This window comes from Dermochelys coriacea, chromosome 10, assembly GCF_009764565.3.
Source record: "Dermochelys coriacea isolate rDerCor1 chromosome 10, rDerCor1.pri.v4, whole genome shotgun sequence".
Taxonomy (NCBI): domain Eukaryota; kingdom Metazoa; phylum Chordata; order Testudines; family Dermochelyidae; genus Dermochelys; species Dermochelys coriacea.
This window is the reverse complement of record NC_050077.1, coordinates 19562598-19582233: the sequence shown is the minus strand read 5'-3', so window position 1 is coordinate 19582233 and position 19636 is coordinate 19562598.

The window sequence follows — 19636 nt, the reverse complement described above, 5'->3', positions numbered from 1 at the left end:
TGGTCACTTCTTAAAGCTAGATTGTGCCAAGGAATAAGAGGAGGTACCCCCAACTCCATTACACCTTGACATGAACCTTGGGTCTGAGTGTGTAGGAGGAATAAGCAAGACTACTTACCATTCATTTCCTCCCTGGAGCAGGTGGGTGGGGGATAGGTGAAATCCTGGCTCCACTTCCCTGCTTGCTGGTCAGAGTAACTGAGCTAGCACAGGGAGTAGCAATTTACTGCAGGTTTATACCAGCAGTAAATTACTGAATCCTAGAAGCAATGAGTAAGCAAGGAGAGAACTATGACTCTTAGGTTACTGGAAGGCCCAATGCCTCCCAGTTTATGCATCCACCTTGTACAGCAGCTGTGCCTAAATGCACAGTCTAGCCCATCCTCTTTGAAGCTCTTTGGCTGTAGGTGCAGTTTACGATGGACGTCACTATGGTCTGTAAATGCTACACTGGTCTCCTTTTTCTGTGTTGCACCCCGGGGTGGGGTCTACAAATCCTGCACCAAACCAGAACAGGTAAAGTAGCTGCTGTGGGCTCAAAAAGAACTCCATCCCCACCAGATCTACAAGGCATCCTTGAGCTGGGGGAAGGGTCAGGAAGGGAGAAGCCCAGCGCAGTCTGCAGCAGCCCTGGGAGGAGGAAAATCACTAAAGCCCAAGCTCCATTGGAGAAGCCTACTCACACAACTACAGACTGTCCAAGGCCTCTGAGAAGGAGGTGGGCTAGACTCCAAATGATTACCCCTCGGTACTTTCTGGTAGGTTTTTTTCCCTTTCTCTTCTATGGAACCCAGAAAGGGTAAGTTCCAGTGGAGCCCAGCTGGAGGGATGACAAAGCAATGCTGTGGAGGGACTAAGCCAATGACTCACACTTAAAGTGCTAGGAGTCTTGCTGCCTCTCTCTGGTCAGCCAAGCAAAACAGGAAGCACTGAGCACATTAACCATTCAGTTATTCCTTTAGGCTGTAAATCCCTAGTGCATGCATGGAAAGAAAAAGAATCCAAAATGCATTTACAGCTCATCAGGGAAAGGAAAAATGCACTCCCAGCCATCCCTTCTCTAGGAACTTCATGATCAAGGAATCTTAGTGGAAAATACAAGACAGTGACTGCACAAGGGTGTCTCTTACAAATTCCAGAGCAGCCTGTCAGCACAGATGTGGACTCTTCTTTCCCAAATATCAATCTGTGCCTTCAAAATGATTACTGCAGAGTGGGATTCTTATCCCACCTGTTATTTTGTATTTATTTGTTTAGCCCCACGCTGCCACCTCTGAGGCAATCACATCCTTTTTGTGCTATGATGCCCAGTATTGCCCATTGCAGATCTGATCCAAGCCCATAGGAGACGGTACACCGACTTCAGTGGATTTGGATCAGGCCCTGTACATGAGGCACCAAATGGAAGTCAATGGAGTTACACCCAGGATGCATTTGGTTGAAGGTCTACATATCTAACAGAATCACCTCTGCGAATACAGCCTACCATAGGAACTTGTTTATGTGCTCTTGGTTTCAATTACTCTCCTACAGTAACTGCCAAATCCTTTCCTCTTCAGTGTGCTGAATGCTGCCTTGTTCTATTTAGCAAATATCCACTAGCTTGAATCCTAGCTCTGATTACTAATTATTGTATGTTTGTCTGCAATGAACTACATGTTGCACTAGTTCATTGCAGACAAACTACTGATGGTCCAATTATATAAATGATCCAGATTTTTTTTTCTTTGAACCTCATTTTTTCCTGTATGGTTCAGTCTTGACAGGGAAGAATAATTATGTACTTTTTATGCAAAACTGACAATTTCTGGTTCTTTTACAGTTGTTTTAAAGATTAACAACAGTATTATCTGTTGCACTCTTATCTAAAGTGATGTTCTAAGATGTGCTCACAACCCACTTTAATGGTGAGTTCGGTCTAGAGTATGGCTGCATCCCTGTCTAATTAGGAAGACAGAGGTTTGAAACAATAAATTAACTCAAGACCTTATTCTTACAATATAACTTTTTAAACAAATAATGTTGTGGCGGGCAATACTAAAAGTTTGTAATTGGAAACTGATCTTTTATACTCTGGTAAGAAAATCCTCTATTTTCTACATGATTGCAATGAACTGAAATATATGGGACATTTGCACATAACAGATGGAACTGACTAATGTGCACCATCATTGTATTAGAGATTATGTTTAAGTACATACCAGCCAATAAGCAGGGAGAGTGACTAGTCTGAGTCATAAATCTCCTTGAAATAAATCAGTTCTGTTAAATTTAAGGATACATTCTCTGGAACTTAGAGGCCAGATTCTGCACTTGGTTTAACCAGTGCAAATCCAGAGTAACTTCCTTGTCTTCGGTGGAGTATATCTGCATTCACTCTAGTGTAAAATGGAGCCAAATTTGCCCTTTTCTTTTCTTGGGCTGCCCTTGGAATTAAAACCTTCAGATGTCCAATCAACACTTTCAGATCAAATACACTAAAAACAAAGGGCGAATTTCTCTTCTCTCTGCGTTATGGAGCTCTGTTGCACGTTCTGCACCTGTTCTGCACACACAACACACAATAGGTGTCTTCAGCACAGATGATAACGTTTTCCCCACTTTTTACTTTAATGTTTCTTTCTTTTGTATATAGGTGACCCTGCCCCCACTCCTCAAGCCCCAATATTTATCTTGATGTGACTCTGCCAGTGACAGTATGGAAGATTGGGAGTCCTGGAGATGGATGTCCTCTTTGACAGAACTGGTACAGCAGCATGCACGATGACTGTTGCCCAAAATGACCCGGCAATGTGCCTCAGCAAGACAGGGTGAGAACCCACCTGAGGGGGTTGGAGTCTCTGGGCCTCATTGTATGTTCTACAGCTTGTTTGGATGTAAACTGCTGACATTCTGAGTAGATCATGTTTTACACCCATTTTGCACTGGTGCAAATATCCACACAACAAAACAGAGCCCTCTATATTGGCTCAGTCTTTGGAGTGTCTGCTGTGATGGCAAAAAAATTGCCTTTTTTAAAATTTGTGTGTGCTCCTGAAGTAAATCATTTCACATAGGTCTCTACACGGCCTCCAGATGGTAACAACTTTCACATACTAGGACCTCATCCAAAGCTCACTGAAGTCAATAGGAGTCTTCCCAATGATTTCAGTGGCCTTTGGATGTGGTCCCAAATGAAAATGGGCTGGATTAGAAGTGGTGACTGAAGGGAGAAGAGCTCTATTCCATCCCTAGTTGCCCAAAACATCTAGTCCCTGATTTTACTGTGTTTTAAATTAGAGATGAGCCCCAAACTCCAGATCGGAACATCTTGACCTTTGGACAATTTTGATTCAAGACCTAAGTTTTGTGACTTGAGCCCTTCTCAATTTTAAAAATTCCCCACAAATTTATTCATGTATATTAAAATCATATATATAACACAAAGGGCTTGCAGGGGATGGAATGGTACTGAATTTGGAGACATTCCTTGTAGTAAATTGATGCACTTTTCAGCTGAGAGGCTATGGGACGTGATGTCCTTTAGAGTTTAGATCACGAGCGGGTTGAAATGTTTGTATGCAGCAAGTTCTCCCTACCAAGGGGAAGAAGAAAAATCAAGGGTTGCAAATATGTGTACTCTTATCTGTAGAATGCTGATTTTCTTTTAGGCCTGGTATGACATAATTCCTATTGTAGAGTCTTGAAAAGAGAGAAGCATTAACACTTCATTTTCTCCACAGTTCAAGTTTTAAGATAGCTTAAAGAGTTTAATATATTTTAAAGCCAAACAAACACACACAGGCACAAAGCCTGGCTCTTAGGGTTTTAGGGGTGTTTTTTTAGGTCCTTCCTGCTTCTTGACTTGACTTTCCTGGTTGTGAATCAAAATTTTCCTACAAAAAGCTCAACCATGGCTATCATACTCTAGTGGCTTTATTATCCTTTTAAAAGCATCCATCTGTGAAATATAGTTTGGAAGCTGATAGGTTGGAATTTAGAAGTTCTGAGATTAGTCTCCCTCACCCCGCAACAATACTACAATGCTGCTATAATGTAGGAATTTTTCTTCTCATTTAAAACAAACCCCAAGAGGTGGGGATTATTGAATATGTCAAAGGCTAATACTTTATAGCCCAGTCTCATAGACTTTAAGGTCAGAAGAGACCATCATGATCATCTAATTTGACCTCCTGCATGTTGCAAGCCACAGAATCTCTCCCATGCACTCCTGTAATAGACCCATAACCTCTGGCTGAGTTACTGAAGTCCTCAAATCTATCCTTTTATAGATTTAAAGACTTCAGTTTACAGAGAATCCCTCATTTTCACTAGTTTAAACCTGCAAGTGACCAATATCCCATGCTGCAAAGGAAGGTGGAAAAAAAATCTGAACTGGGGGAAAATTCCTTCCTGATCCCAAATATAGCAATCAGTTAGACTCTGAGCATGTGGGTAAGACCCACCAGCCAGACACCTGGGAAAGAATGCTCTGTAGTAACTCAGAGCCCCCCATCACCTGCCCATAGAAAAGCTGTAAATTTAGGCCCAAAATTTTACTAACCAAATGGATTAAAATAGTCTCAGAAATATTAAAGATTGAATCAATCTTCTACAATGATTTTAAATATTCCATTGTTTCCAGGGTGCTGCAGTAAAGAGATGCTAGAGGCAAGCACCAGCAAGGAGGTGCCAGACTCTGCGTGGATTTCCCAAGAGCCCCCCAGGATCTGCTATATTTATGGACAGGCCCTATTGCATATTCTGTGGGTTCCAAACCCCCAACCTTCTCTTAGTCTCATACGGCGTGATCAAGTAATACCACAAGGGGAGTATCAGGAAAATTTCCTCTCTGCAATCTTCCTTGCATTTTTCCCTGTGGGAGGAGATCATCCGGGCCTGAGTCACTTGCTTTTTGACTTTGTCTATCAATATGAAATCTCCTGAAATTATCCAGAAATCTGGGATTAATCCAGTTGATGGTTTCTTACCACAGCCTATTGTTAAGTGCTGAGCAATGTTGCTGCTCAGTGTTGTTACCGTTCTTGGAGTCAGCTGCAGTAGTACTGAGTGCAGCATGTTAATTCAGCAGACCTCAATGTTGTTATAAGAAAGACCATAGGCTCGCTTCAGTAGCAAAGGCACTCGGCCAGGTTTCTTGTCCACAAAGCATAATACTAGTGCCCCATAGGAGCTACGGTACACTAACACATGTATGCCCGTGGCAGTGCACCAGTCAGTGCACTGGGATGCTGCCCCTGTGGCTGGCCAAAGGTGCCCCTCCTATGACTTTTCCTTTGATGCAAACAAGTTATGTATTACATAAGTTACATATTACTGATATGGTTAGTGACCAGCCCTACACCTTGTACCTGCTAGTTTGAACAAAACATCCTCATCCATTATCCTGCATTCCATCCTTATCATACGAGCAGTCTGTATGTTCCAGTATCATCTCTTAAGAAAGTGTTTACATAGTTTCTTGAGAATTCTGGGTGTTCTTGTACCATCCTTTGCAATCAGGAATGTGCTTACTTGGTTAGCCAATACATAGCGTGTTGTTATTTTGCCAAGGCCAGGCCTACTCTGGTTCACAGCCTTTGGTTCACACCATTAGTTATGCCTGGTGCTCCAGCACATATCACAGTTTAAATGGTATATGCATGGTAGGTTGCAGGGATTTCATCTCGAGCAGCCAAATCATTTTTTGTTGTGTGTGGCAAGACTTCATGAACAATGAATACAAAGTTGCAGCTTTCTTTCGTTAAAAGATTCCATTCTACATATGGAAAGAATCATGAATGTGGCATTCTCCTTGCTTCCCTCCCTTCCCGCCTCATATTTAATTGAAAATGACTGAGGGGAAGAAAAATCCAGCTTTGTCTGCTTTCTAAAACCTGACATTAACATCACCTCTTGGCCCCAGTCAGCATTCTCCCCACAATACGACCTTGCTGCCTAGAGTGCCTCTGTAGAGTCCATGTTTCTGAGAAGCTTTTTGTCTCCAAAATGATAATCCCATATGGGATGATGATCTTGTTTTTCTTTGGTACTATCCATACTGAGCCAGGTGCTTTCCACATGGACAAGAAAGCATGGTACGTGCCCCAAGGAACAGGTCTAGAGACGAGCAGTAAACAAAGACCTGTCCTCAGAGCAGAGAGATGAAGTATTGCACCCAGGGTGTTACAGACAAGTGGAGTAGATTTATTTTAGCCCAATATGGGCCTGATTCACCATTTGCCCTGCACTTGTAACATGGCATTTCACACCCACTTTGTGCTTGCTTTGCCTACAGCAGGGGATGAATCCTGCAAGCACCTGCTTTGACTTGATCCAAAGCACTGTAGCATGTGCCTAGCTTTGAAGTCAGGACGATGAATCACATGATTAAAGCGCTTTGTTGAATTGATCCCCACATGACTACACAAACTGCAGGCCAATAGTGAATCGTGCCTTATGTGGCAGATGCCTAGGGTGAAATCCTGGTCCCAATGAATTCAATGGTGAAGCTTTCATTGACCTAAATGGGTCAGGGTTTCACCCCTGGACCTACAAACTCTCTGGGGCAAGGATTATCTTCCTTGGTTGTCTGTATAACACCTGGCACAAAGATGTCCTGATCCTTGACTGGAATTTCTGGGAGCTACTGTAATATTAATAACAATGTCTATAGGTTCCTTTACATGATCTCCCTCCATGCTTTTCTCAGCACAGCCTGATACAGCCTCTGGTTTTGGAACACTCGTCCCCAGTGTTTTTTAAACTCACTCCTAAGTGACCAGAGGAGTTTTGCAAGGGAGTTTAGAGAGCCAGCGTGAGAGGCAGATACATCTAACAAGATACTCTAAACATGTCCCCTCCCCAAAACAAACAAACAAACAAATCCTCCAAGAGTAAAAATAATGCAACAGAAGTCAACAGCAGGGGCGGCGATCCAGTGTATTGTACTACATGCGGCATAACATATGTGTGCATTCAGTGCAAGCAACTCATGACCCTCAGAGAATGAATACCGGCTCCTGAAACCAGAATGGTTGAACTGGAGGAACTAGAGGAGACAGAGAGGTAAACAGGAGAGACTTTCCAGGGCACAGTAGAGTGGTCCCATCTGCAGTCTGACAGCCTCAGGGCTGTCCCTAAGAAGGAGAGCATCAAGCTGGAGTAGAGGGAAACAATCTAGTTGGGACCCGCCTGCCAGATGATGTCATGGTATCCTCTCACATTGAGGATACCCCATCAGGGGAGAGGGCCCCAGTTATGAGGAAGAGGCAGGTAATAGTAATGTTTAACTTCCAGAAGGGGAAATACACAAAAATGAGGATGCTAGTTAAATGGAAATTAAAAGAAACAGCCACAAGGGTGAAATGTGCAAGCTACATAGAAACTATTTAAAAACATCATAAGAGAGGCTCAAACTAAATACTCTCCCACCCAAAAATAGTAAGAAGCCCCCCATTCCCCTAAAGCCACCATGGCTAAACATCAGAGTAAAAGAGGTGGTTAGGGTAAAAAGGCATCCTTTAAAAATTGGAAGTCAAATCCTACTGATGAAAATAGAAAGGAGCACAAATTCTGGCAAGTCAACTGTAAAAGTATAATTAGGTGGGCCAACAAAGAACTTTAAGAGCAACTATCAAAAGATACAAAAACTAACAGCAAAATATTTTTAAGCACATCAGAAGCAGGATGCCTGCCAAAAAGTCAGTAGGGCCACTGAACAGTCTAGGTGCTAAAAGAGCACTCAGGGAAGACAAGGCTGTTGTGGAGAAGCTAAATTAATTCTTTGCATTGGTCTTAACTCACTCACACCACTCCTGCTAATACATCCGAGAATGATGTTTGGTTTTTTTTGCAACAGTGTTATACTGTTGACTTTCATTTCGCTTGGGATCCCCAGATCACTTTCTATAGTAGTCCTTCCTAGGCAGTCATTTCCCATTTTTTCTGTGTGCAACTGATTATTCTTTCCTAAGTGCATTTGGCCTTATTGAATTTCATCCTATTTACTTCTCCAGTTTGTCCAGATCATTTTGAATTTTAATCCTATCCTCCAAAGCACTTGCAACCCCTCCCAGCTTGGTATTGTCAGCAAACTTTGTAAGTGTACTCTCTATGCCATTATCTAAATCACTGATGAAAATATTGAACAGAACCGGACCCAGAACTAATCCCCGCAGGAACTTACTTGATATGCCCTTCCAGCTTGACAGCGAACCACTGATAGCTATTCTGTAGGAATGGTTTTCCAACCAGGTATGTGCCAACCTTATAGTAGCTCTAACTGAGTTGTATGAAACTTACTATTTGATTTCTTCAGAGATCAGAATCCACATGGCAGACTCTTGACATGTTGTTGAGAACATCATGGGGTGGAGGGGAAATTACCCTATTTCTGGAATGCAGGAGACAGAGCATTTTCACTGTCCCCGGTCTACAATAAATTGTCCTCTCTCAGTACTTATCCATGCTCACTGAGCACCTCCTAAGTGTTTACAAACAGAATAAATAATAGCAGAGTAGGAAAATCGAGCCACTATCTATTCAAAGAAAAGGAATACCATCCCTTTTCTGACACAGCAAGTCCCCATGCTCACTTAATTTCAAGACTCGCGCTTCCATAATCACCCCAAGAAGTGAGTCAGCAATGATGATGATATCTTAATTCCCTTCTCTTTGCTTCACCATGTTTGTCTTGTTTAGACTGTAATCTCTCAGGAACAGGAACTGTTTGTTTTGTACACTGTTGGTACTTAAGCTAAGAAATTGTAAGTGGGACTAGTGAAGCTGAGCAATAATCATGAGTGATGGAAAAATATGTACAAGTTCGTTTATAGATACTGTTCCAGAGAAGAAGGCATACTGTAAGTATAACCCCATTTTTTTTCTATTAGCGTATACACAAACACAGGCACCAAATGAAGCTCCTTTAATTGAAATTGTTCTGAAATTAAATATCGCTAACTTAATATTCTTCAGACTGAGGCTCTCATTTCAGCTCATTTATACTTCTAGCAATGATATCTACGAATTTAGTGTCTACAGGGGTGTTGGGAGGATAGGAAGATTGGATTGTCTTCTCTGGGACCATATGATGTTAATTCCTTCACTGCCTGGATTAAGGAAGCACAAAGAGCAATAACTCATTTATATGAAGACAGAATTCCTAGGGCTGTTGTCATGGAAACCAGTGGAAGCACTTCCTTTTTCATGAATAAATTGAATAGCCATGCTAAAAAAAGATTGAACATATAACTCATTTATTCATTCAATCTTATTGAAATGACGCTGATAAGGAAAGCCACTTATTAAGGACCCAGTTCCACAAATCTTCATGCATGCCAGGAGTCCCACTGACCCAAAGTTGACTACAATGTCCATCTCCTCTCGCTAAGTGTTTTAAAGTTGAATGAGGGAGAGTTGTGAGGGTAGTTAATTGTTGGAGTGGGGAGGATCTGTCAGCTGTTAAGGTGCCTGCTTGAGGAGTCACCTGGCATGGAATTGCTGCAGTTTAGTTAGAATGGAATGGGGTTTTTATATTTGTGTTTTATGTTATGCCAAAGGTGCCTAGGGCCTGACCCAGAAACAATGACGTCAATGGGAAGACTCTCATTGACTTTGGTGGCCTTTGGATCAGATCCCTGTTTTGGGTCCAGCTCCGAGAGTGGCCAGAGAGTGGTTCTGTCTAAATTGAAAGGGTAATTTCAGAACCATGTATTCAATGATATTCACCATGTATTTAATGGTGAAAACGGCAAATGGTTCCACAGGTAACACTGAGGGCACAATGTGGAGACTGTGGGGTTGTGCAGGTGTAACTAAGAGTTTAAATTGGCCTGTAGACCTGATACTGCAGCTTAAGCAGGAAAGAATTCACTATGCCTTTCGAATCCTAGGGGGCTTTCTGGGTTGGCAGTTAGAAACAAACTTTTTTCCCCCTTGTAAACTGAGCATATTTATCTTGAAAATCATTGCGACACAATAAACCATGAGCCCCACAATCCCACTATTCTGAGTCACACTGCAGAGCAGCACATACTTTTAAACAGAGACTATTCCATTTCAGTGGAAAGAAAAATGCCATTTGCATTTGGAATGTGTACTTTAGTTCCAAGAGTCCAGCTAATTCCAAATCATCTGAGCATTTAAGCTGCTCCTCGAAAGGGGCTGATTCTGTTGAAAACTACATTTCTTGTAAAAAGAACAGGAGTACTTGTGGCACCTTAGAGACTAACAAATTTATTAGAACATAAGCTTTCGTGGGCTACAGCCCACTTTATTGGATGCATAGAATGGAACATATAGTCAGAAGATACATACAGATAAGTTGGAAGTTGCCATACAAACTGTGAGAGGCTAATTAGTTAAGATGAGCTATTATCAGCAGGAGAAAAAAACTTTTGTAGTGATAATCAAGATGGGCCATTTAGATGCTCTAATAAATTTGTTAGTTTCTAAGGTGCCAGAAATACTCCTGTTCTTTTTGCGGATACAGACTAACACGGCTGATACTCTGAAACCATACGTTTCTTGTAGTTTTTTATTTTATTTATTTATTTATGCAAGAGGGCAGAAAGTGGAAGGAGGAGAGTATGGAGGATTGTGATTGGCTGTGATATATTTTTCCTAGTTTTGGAAACTTCTTGGTTTCCAAAGAAGTTATTGGATCATTATTACTGTTCAGCATTTAGGGGCTGATCCAAAGCACATTGAAGTTAACAGAAAGATCCCTCTTTGGCTTTAGTGGGTTTTGGATCAGGCTGTAACATACATTAGATATACCATAAATATACATAGCACTTCAGAAAATATGGATTAATCAGTCCCTGCCCCAAATTGCTCAAATAAAAATTACTGTAAAGAAATGTATAAGTGAGCATCTTGAAATAAACCATGATACACTTCTCTTTATTTGATCTAGCATATATGTGACAAGCTTTCTAACATGAAAATGCTCTAAAGCACAAATACAAAATAAAATAAACTTTAGGGGTAGACTTTAGATGGCTATACTGAAAATATTACATGTAGCAAGAGCGAAGAAATTGTGTTATCAACAAGTATATAATGTTCCTCCTTCCAGATTATCAGAATTGTACCTTTCTGAAGAACATTTAATCTGGATTTGCCTTCCTTTAACGTCACTTTACTATTCTTTTCACATAATTGAGTGTGAGAAGAGCAGGAATTACCCTTGTAAACTGTCATGTAGATAGATTTTTGGTTTCTATAGGAATTTCACATTTGAGCAGCGAGACAGCAAGTATGTTTTTTGTCAGTATTACAACATATAGTCAGTGTTGTAAATTCCATCCAATAGCTGGCAGCCTTATCAAAGGCCATTATCTGAGCAGCTGTAGTAAGTTGTTAACTGTAGTAAACTGGCGCTGTGTGTGTTTTTTGCTAATCTCAGTCATATCTTGTCTGTTTATATATTTTACTGGAGAATAACACACACCTTGGTTCAGGTGCAATGGGAAGCTTAAAAAAATGGTGAACTTTCAAATAGCCTTCATGTTGTATTTGGTGCATCAGATTATATCATTTTCTGTCTTATGCTGTGATATGACATACACAAACACAATCCAATGTGAAGTGATAGATCATTCCAGGGTATATTTTTAAAATTTAAAACTTTTTTCACTGAGTTAAGAAAAAGAATATTGGAAAAAAATTTTTTTGTAATAGTTTCGTTTTAAAGTTTAGAGCCTAAATTTCTTTCCAGGTATTCCCCTAAAATATCCATAACACGGATTAGAAAACCTGCAACCAAGAATGCTGAACCTTTAAAATGTATTGGCATCTGATCCTGCAAATACAAGCATGTGAGTAATCCCCGTTGAGCATAGAGGGGCAGTTTCTGTTGTGGTAGAGTACCGTTGTACCAGGAGAAGTTCCCTGGTATTGTGCTGTAGGTTTTTCTTTTTTCTATTTTGTATTGTGCATTTTGTCATATTAAAAAATTAACACAGTTTGAACAACCACACACCCCTCACTACCACTACAAAAAACAGCTCTCTGATTCACCAGCTCCTTCCTCATCATTCAAGTCATGTGCTCTCGGGGCCTGCTCCTGCTCTCACTGAGGTGAACGGAAAGACTCCCACTGACTCTAGGGAAGTTGCATCAAGCCCTCACAACATGTGTTCTAATGAGAGGAGGTTGTGTTTAGTTACGTGATAAAGCTAACAATGCAGTTGGCTGTCTTCCTTCAGTCCTTCCTGCCTTCATATGTGGCAGAGATACAGCACCTAGATATTAGATTATAATGAAACAATCTCCATTGCTTCAGAAATTTGAACAGCTGCGCATGAAAGGATAAAAATGTTTTGCCAAGTTAATCTCATATGATTTACTGCCTACACCTAATCTGTTCAGAACCAGCTATGAATATTCTAATACCTTTTTGGAAATTACTGACTAGGATGACAGCAACTGAGAAGAAGCTGTCAGAGCTTTATGATGGCTGCTTGCGAAACATGCACCTGCCTGCATGCCTGGAGCAGTTGCAATCAGACTTTCAAAATGATGAAAATTCATTGTTGTTTGTTGCAGAAATAAAAAGTACTGCCTGGGTTCCTGGTAACTTGAGGAAGAGTCAGTGAATCCATATATGGCATCTGCAGCCTGTTAAGCAAATTTATGGTTTACATTTGGGGAGTTTATACTATCAAGAAAGGTGAGCCAGAAGCCCTGCTGGGTAAACTTTCAAGAGACCTGTGAACAGATGGCAGTCATAGCTCATCAATAAATAGGAATGCCAGCTAGTCTTGTTTTGTTAGCCTGGAAGATGCATACTACATCCTCAGGGTAAACCAAGTACTGCATGATATTCTATTGCATGCAACTCCATTAGCCTAACTGTTTTAATGCAGCTTCCAGAACCTTGAGCTTAGATACCAAAGGGACAGACCCCTTAGAGATACAATGGAGAGATGAGTCTAAATACTAATGGCCTCTGTGGAAAAATCCAGCAGAATTTGATGGGGACTAATTCTCATTCTATGTAATTTTTGAACCAACCTACAGAATTCTGTAACAAAATCAGAATTCCCAATTCAATTCTGTAGGTTGCTTTAAAATACTATAAAAGCGATCTTATTCACTTATTAAATTCAGTACGTTTTTAGAGTATAGAAACCTATTTCATTTCTATTGAACCCTATTGATTTCATCTGTATTAAATTACATAGGACTATTCCATAAGAGGCAGATAGGTTTGTGTTGTCTTTGCTCTTCACACAACATTAAGAAAATAAGGAAATCACATGGACACAGTTGGGTTCCAAAGAACCATGTTTATTAAAAACACACAAACATACAAGGCATAGCTACATATAGCACTGCTGCTTTGTTAGTTTCTGATGGCTTCTGCAACAGAAGACAGAGGCTTACTACAGGACTCTCAAACTATTTAAAGGGATACTGCCCAATTCCTATGTGCTACAATTTGTTTGTTGAAAATTGTAATAGAAAAATATTTCTATTTGTCCCTTTTGGAACAATCCTTCCATGAATTCTCCTGAAGTGGTGTATCTCCCCCTACTCAGAGTCATAACTCATAAATGACACAATCCCTTATCCAACATGTTTTACTGCATTTTAAAAAATAAATCCAAAGTTTTACAAAAGCTTCTCAAAAGTTTGCCAAGACAAACTTGAATCTCTCTAGGAATTTAGAGAGGTTATGTGTACAAATGTGGTTGTTACCCTTGCTCTTCTAATGGCAAAGTTGTCATGTATAATAATAAATGTGAATTGCGTGTATTTATAATCATGTATATGTGATCACACTCCTGACATTTTTTCACTTCAATACACAATAATACATTGACTGCAAACACTAGTGCAAAGTCTGAAAAGCAGCATGACATTACACTCCCAGCTTTTTTTTAAGTATTACCATTAACATCATGTGATGTGACATAGGGCACAGATACCTGAATGCTAATTGTGACAGGGCGTGCTCCATTCCCATCTTCTGATGTCCCAGAAACCTCTCAGACTCTCTCCAGTAAGTGGCAAATTTATTTATATTCCTGTCACCAACACCAATTCTTTGTGCAGCAAAGTATTTACAGTGCTTCTTGCCCTTTGGCCTTTCCCATAGGACTGAGGGGGAACAGTGGTCTCCCTTTCTTGAGATCTCAGAGCATTCTGGGCTCAGCTAGTCCAGGTCTCTCCCTCTCACTTCCTTCCTGTCTCTACTTTTATACCCCTCAGCTGACTGCTAATTGGTTATTGGTCCTCCAGGCCTAATCAGTTAATTAGCTGCAGCACGAATCCATCTTCTCTGGGAGAACTGATTGGTGTCTAAATGGTCAGCATACTGAGTCACTCATTAGCTCCCAGCACTCTGCCACACACCTCCCTCCCTCCTTTGTCAAATGCTGAGTTCCTTTTCTCTGGCACCTGCCTTTCTTTAGAAGTGACACCAGGTACCTTTTTCCTGTGCTTGCCCCACTATCCTGCCTCCACCTACAGAAGTCACACTTTGTGGGTGAGGGATGTGCTCGTAATTCTGTTTCAGATTACTGGTCTTCACACCGGGGGCAATTCAGGGATCTAATCTCCTCCCCCTTGCCCTCATTCTTTTGGGGTAGGGCATGCACCATCTCTTCAGCTTTTTTGCCCTTGGCTGTCATTCTCCTAGTTCTACCAACATAGTTCAGGGTTCCTCCTCTCAAGGCCCTGGTACTGAACATTCTGTGGACAGCCCATCCTTCTCCACTACTTTTGGGCTTCCCTTTTCCTCTCATGCCTGCTTGGCCAGTTCTTCCTTTTCTCCACATTCACCTCAGGAATGTTCATTTTCCTCTTTCACCCCCTGCCATGCATTCTGTTGTCTAGAATTCTATGGCTCCCTTACTTCAAGCCCTTTCTCTGACTTCACTGGCAGCTCACTTCCCTTCTGCTCTGGATCCCAGATGCCTACTTTCTTATTAAAGGGGAAGGGACTCCACTGGATGGGGCAACCTATCCACAACATCCTCTTCTTTTTTAGCTAAACACTCTCTGGGTTATCTCAGCCACTGGGCAGAGTTTTCTCTCACCATGAATACACACTAGACTCAGCCTTCCCTTGGCAGGATCCAGTGTGGCTTCACCATACCTCTCCTAGACAGTGAACACCCTGATGCAGTGTCTACTTGGCCATTCTCCCATCTCCACCCCACCTTCACTGAGATGGTTGGCATTTTTCTCTGTCAATTCCCCAAGCTCCTAGTTCAGCCACAAAATTCAGCCAGCCCACAGTCCATACAAGGGCAGTCTGTTCTTGCATGTCACTGTCTTCCGTGTTGGTAAAAGAGGTAGTTTCCCACCTCCCTGAAGGAGTTACTCTGCTTTCCTCCCTTTTCTTCTCTGCAGGCTTCACCCCTGCTAATTCTCCAACCCTCAGTCCCAGCTCAGATCTGTTAAATGGATGCTCCTCCATGAGTTTGACCACCACCTCCAGAGTTGTGGGTTGATACCTTCTACCCCAGACACAGGTGTTATCCGGGAGGCCTTGTAGAATTTGCTCTGGAAATATGACGTGAATAATTTCATCCATGCTCTGTGTATCCAGCTTTAACCAAAAAAGGATATTTTGCAAAAATATTTTCAAAAAGATGTTAAACTTGTGAACAGTGATGAAATTCAAATAAATATTTGCTAAATTCTCTAAGCCCTGTTTTGCAGCAAAATTTTTATGAAGTCCCCAGCGGACACCACTCTAACTATTGTAAGAAAGCTGTGAAAATTAAGGCAAAAAAAGACGGAATATTTTATCCTCTCTGGCAGTTTCCTATCTGATACTATGAGTTGCGTGCATTTAGAATTATTTCCATAAATTCTCAGTACTGTCACAGAACTTAGTATTATTAATAGCATGGAATGGTTACTGGGAAGAGTAAATTCATTAGCTACATACCACAAATGCATAAGGAAAGTGAACAAAAAATATCACTGATATTCCATAGCTCTTGAGATGAAAATTGTTCCTTTATCCTAATATTTGTAGTATTCACACTGCACTACAGTCTGATCCAAAGTCCACTGAAATGAACAGGAGTCTTTCAATGGGCTTCAGATGGGGCCCAGACTTTGAGGAAAATCTGTTCCCAATCCAGATGTGAACTCCATGACCAGGTGTAGGGTGACCAGACATCCCGATATTAAAGAGCCAAACAGCTGTTTCGCGTGGCAAGCCTGGGAGGGAGGGAGGAGAAGCCAAGCGGCGGTGTGCTTGGGGGAGGCAGCGGTGGTGGAGCGGAGGTAAGCTGGGGCAGGGAGCAGTTCCTCTACTCCCCCCGTTACTTCCTGCGCTCCCTCGCTCACCTCCACTCCTCCTCTCCCCTGAACGCGCTGCCTCTCCCTTGCCTGAGTGGGAGGGAGGAGAAGCGGAGCAGCGGCGTGTTCAGGGGAGCAGGCGGAGCGGAGGTGAGCTAGGGCAGGAGGTTGCGGGGGAGCCACAGGAAGCAATGGGGTTGGAGAATGCGGCACGCCTGGAGGAGGAGAAGAGACAGGGATTTGGGGAAGGGGTTGGGAAGGGGTGGGGGGCATGAAAAAAAAAGCTGGGGCGGCCAAAAATTTTTTTGCTTGGGGTGGCAAAAATCCTAGAGCTGGCCCTGATCAGATCATAAGCGGCAATAAAGGGCCTGTAAAAGATGGGAAGAGTGGTTTGTTTTAGTTAAGGTACTGGTCTGGGCACTTGTGAGATCAAGTTCAATTCCTGATTCTGCCCCAGAAATCCTGTGTGACCTTGTACAAATCACTTAATCTTTCTGTACTGCAGCTCCCCCTCTGTAAAACAGGGATGATAATTCCTTTTCTCCACCCTTTGTCTAATTTCTCTATTTAGATTGTAAGCTCTTTGGTGCAGGAACTGCCTCTCATGATCTCTTTGTACAGTGCCTAGCACAATGGGGCCTCAGTCGCAGCTGGAGCTTCTAGGCTCTAAGGTCATACAAATAATAAAAATAAGCTCTTGTTTAAGGAGAATGTTTACAATTCTTTATTGGGTTAAATCAACATAATTCAGATCAGTGTTCACTCTGGCCTGCGATAGAATGAGCAAAACAGCAACACAAGTTTTCAAAAAAAGAAAAGGAGAACTTGTGGCACCTTAGAGACTAACAAATTTATTTGAGCATAAGCTTTCATTAAGCTGTTAGTCTCACGAAAGCTTATGCTCAAATAAATTTGTTAGTCTCTAAGGTGCCACAAGTCCTCCTTTTCTTTTTACGAATACAGACTAACATGGCTGCTACTTTTGAAACAAGTTTTCAGTTTGTCTGTATTTGTCTCCCTCAAACTATATCTGCTAAACTTTAAACTTTTGTTTTCTAAGAAGAAACTAATAATAGAAAACAAAATTGACTTGGCATTATTATTCCCATTCCTCAATATTTATAGTGATTAATTTGTTCTCTCTGTTTATATGCATCTTGAGGTTCAGGAGAAACAGAAAATACTTTATTAATATTGATTTCTTACATTGGCCAATTCCTCAGTTAACCTTTTGTGCTCATGAACAGCACAGAGACAGGAATACCTGTCAGGAAATAGACCTCTCCTACAACAGAAGGTCCTTTGCACGTTCCCAACTCTGTTTTATGTATATAGGATTTTATAGGTTGGTTTACGTATTAGTGCTTTACGCTGTCAGTTTAAGAATGCGCCTTTAAACCTGAAAGTTGTTGTTAGCCATATTGTGGCTAATAATTTGGCACAGCGTTTCTGCCTTGCTTTTGCAACATTGCAGGCACTGGTCCCAATCTTCAGGCAGTGTAAATCAGCACAGTTCCATTTAAATCAATGGAGCCACACTAGTTTACACCATCTGAGGATCTGCCCATGGTTGTTAATGGTGGCTGAATGGGTCCAAGGAAAAGAGAACCCATTTAAATTTTGGAGAGGTTAGACATTTATATGATGTCTATGAATATGTTTTGTTTAAAATTTGACTTCAGAAATTGGTACCTACTATATAATTGATGGTGGCTGCTGCAATATTTATAAATCAGTTTATTTTCCTGCAAGCACGCCTGTAGTTTTTCTCATCAGTAATTCATAAACAAAACTTTTAACTGTAGTTAGCAATTAAAAGATATTTGGTCCAGTGTTTATGGGCTTGGGACTGGGAGTTGACTCTATCCTGTGGGACTCTGAGCAAGTCACTTAACCTGTCTGCACCTGGAGACTACTAGATTTGCTGGTTACTTACCTGTGTGTGCGGAGTGAGGGGAAAGGAGAGGAATATTCTCTGAAGACTGATGATGTGGCATTTTAAGTTAGGCTGCAGCATTGATAGAAACGATTCGCTAAAGACCAAAAAAGAGAGAGAGTTAAAATAAAATAAAAAATGAAAACAATAAATCCTCTGAGGCAATAGAGAGCTTTACTCATTTTCAGGTAGTTCTAGTCATGCCTGGTAGGTCATTCTTCCTTTCATAAATCTCTTTGTGGCACTAGAGGGTATTTATCGCAGACTTCTTTAGTGTTACAAAACAGAATGGCAATCATTAAGAAACCATTCTATGAGCAGGAATGGCTACTGCGTTCAGTAGCTTCTGGTTTTACTTGTTCCACACTTATATAGCCAGATCCTCAGTCAGTGTAAGTTAACATAGCTGAATTGAAGTCAGTGTGACTGTGCTGATTTACGACAGTTGAAGACTTGGTTCATAATCTGCAATGATAGGGTGTGGATTCCAAATTCTAATCTGTAATTGTAATTCTAATAATCTCTCTTTCTTTGTAAAGCTGTGACATTTGTGACAGATTTATCACACTTAAATGTCATAGGCTGGGGCTATACCACACATTTCACCCTTCTCGGCCGATCTCTCCCATGTACTTTAACTTTGTTATAGCATACCAGAATTAGAGAAAGACGGGGGAATGGACTCAGAATGAGATACGATGCCTTTACCTTGAGGTCAGCAATTTGAATCTAATTCAGATTACCAGCCGCTGGCACTTTGGTAAACTAGTTGCCAGTTGACAAGAGCGTATAATATGAAAACCAACACCACTTTCAAAGTTCATGTTCCTCCAAAGCGCCCAGCAAAATAACTCGAGATGGTATTTACATCCTACTGTTGTTGCAGATTTTCAGACTTAAACTTTAACAAGTTCAAGCCTGAATGCTGTGGCATGCCAGCGTTTATTCACTATAGTTTTTGAAACAAACTGTTACTAATGGCTAGTCATATGACAGTCTAATGAATGGGACACCCACATTAGAAACTAATGTGCAGTCTTCGTCCAGACCTTTGACTTTACTCCGTCCGTGACCATCTTCTCAGCCTCTAGTGATGTCCCTCTAGGTCCTTGGTCAGGCTGGTATGGAGAAGCTTGCATTGCTGCTGCCAATACCTTTAATGTAGTTATATTATAGAAATTATTTCATTTTCCGGGCCTGTCAGCCTAGCAGTCATTTAGTGGGGGCCTGCAATAAGACTGTTCTGTATTATATTTCGTTAAATAAGGCTCCTGCTTTAAAGAATCCAATGAGTATCCTCTTTATTTAAGCATTTTCTCTGCCTTTCCTGTAATCTATCAACAGGAGAATGATTACAGAACTGTGCATCTTCCTTGATTCTGTCCGGGGATGTGAGCCTGGGGCTCCTATGGATGTCAGTGCACAATACAACTGAAGGCATAATTGATC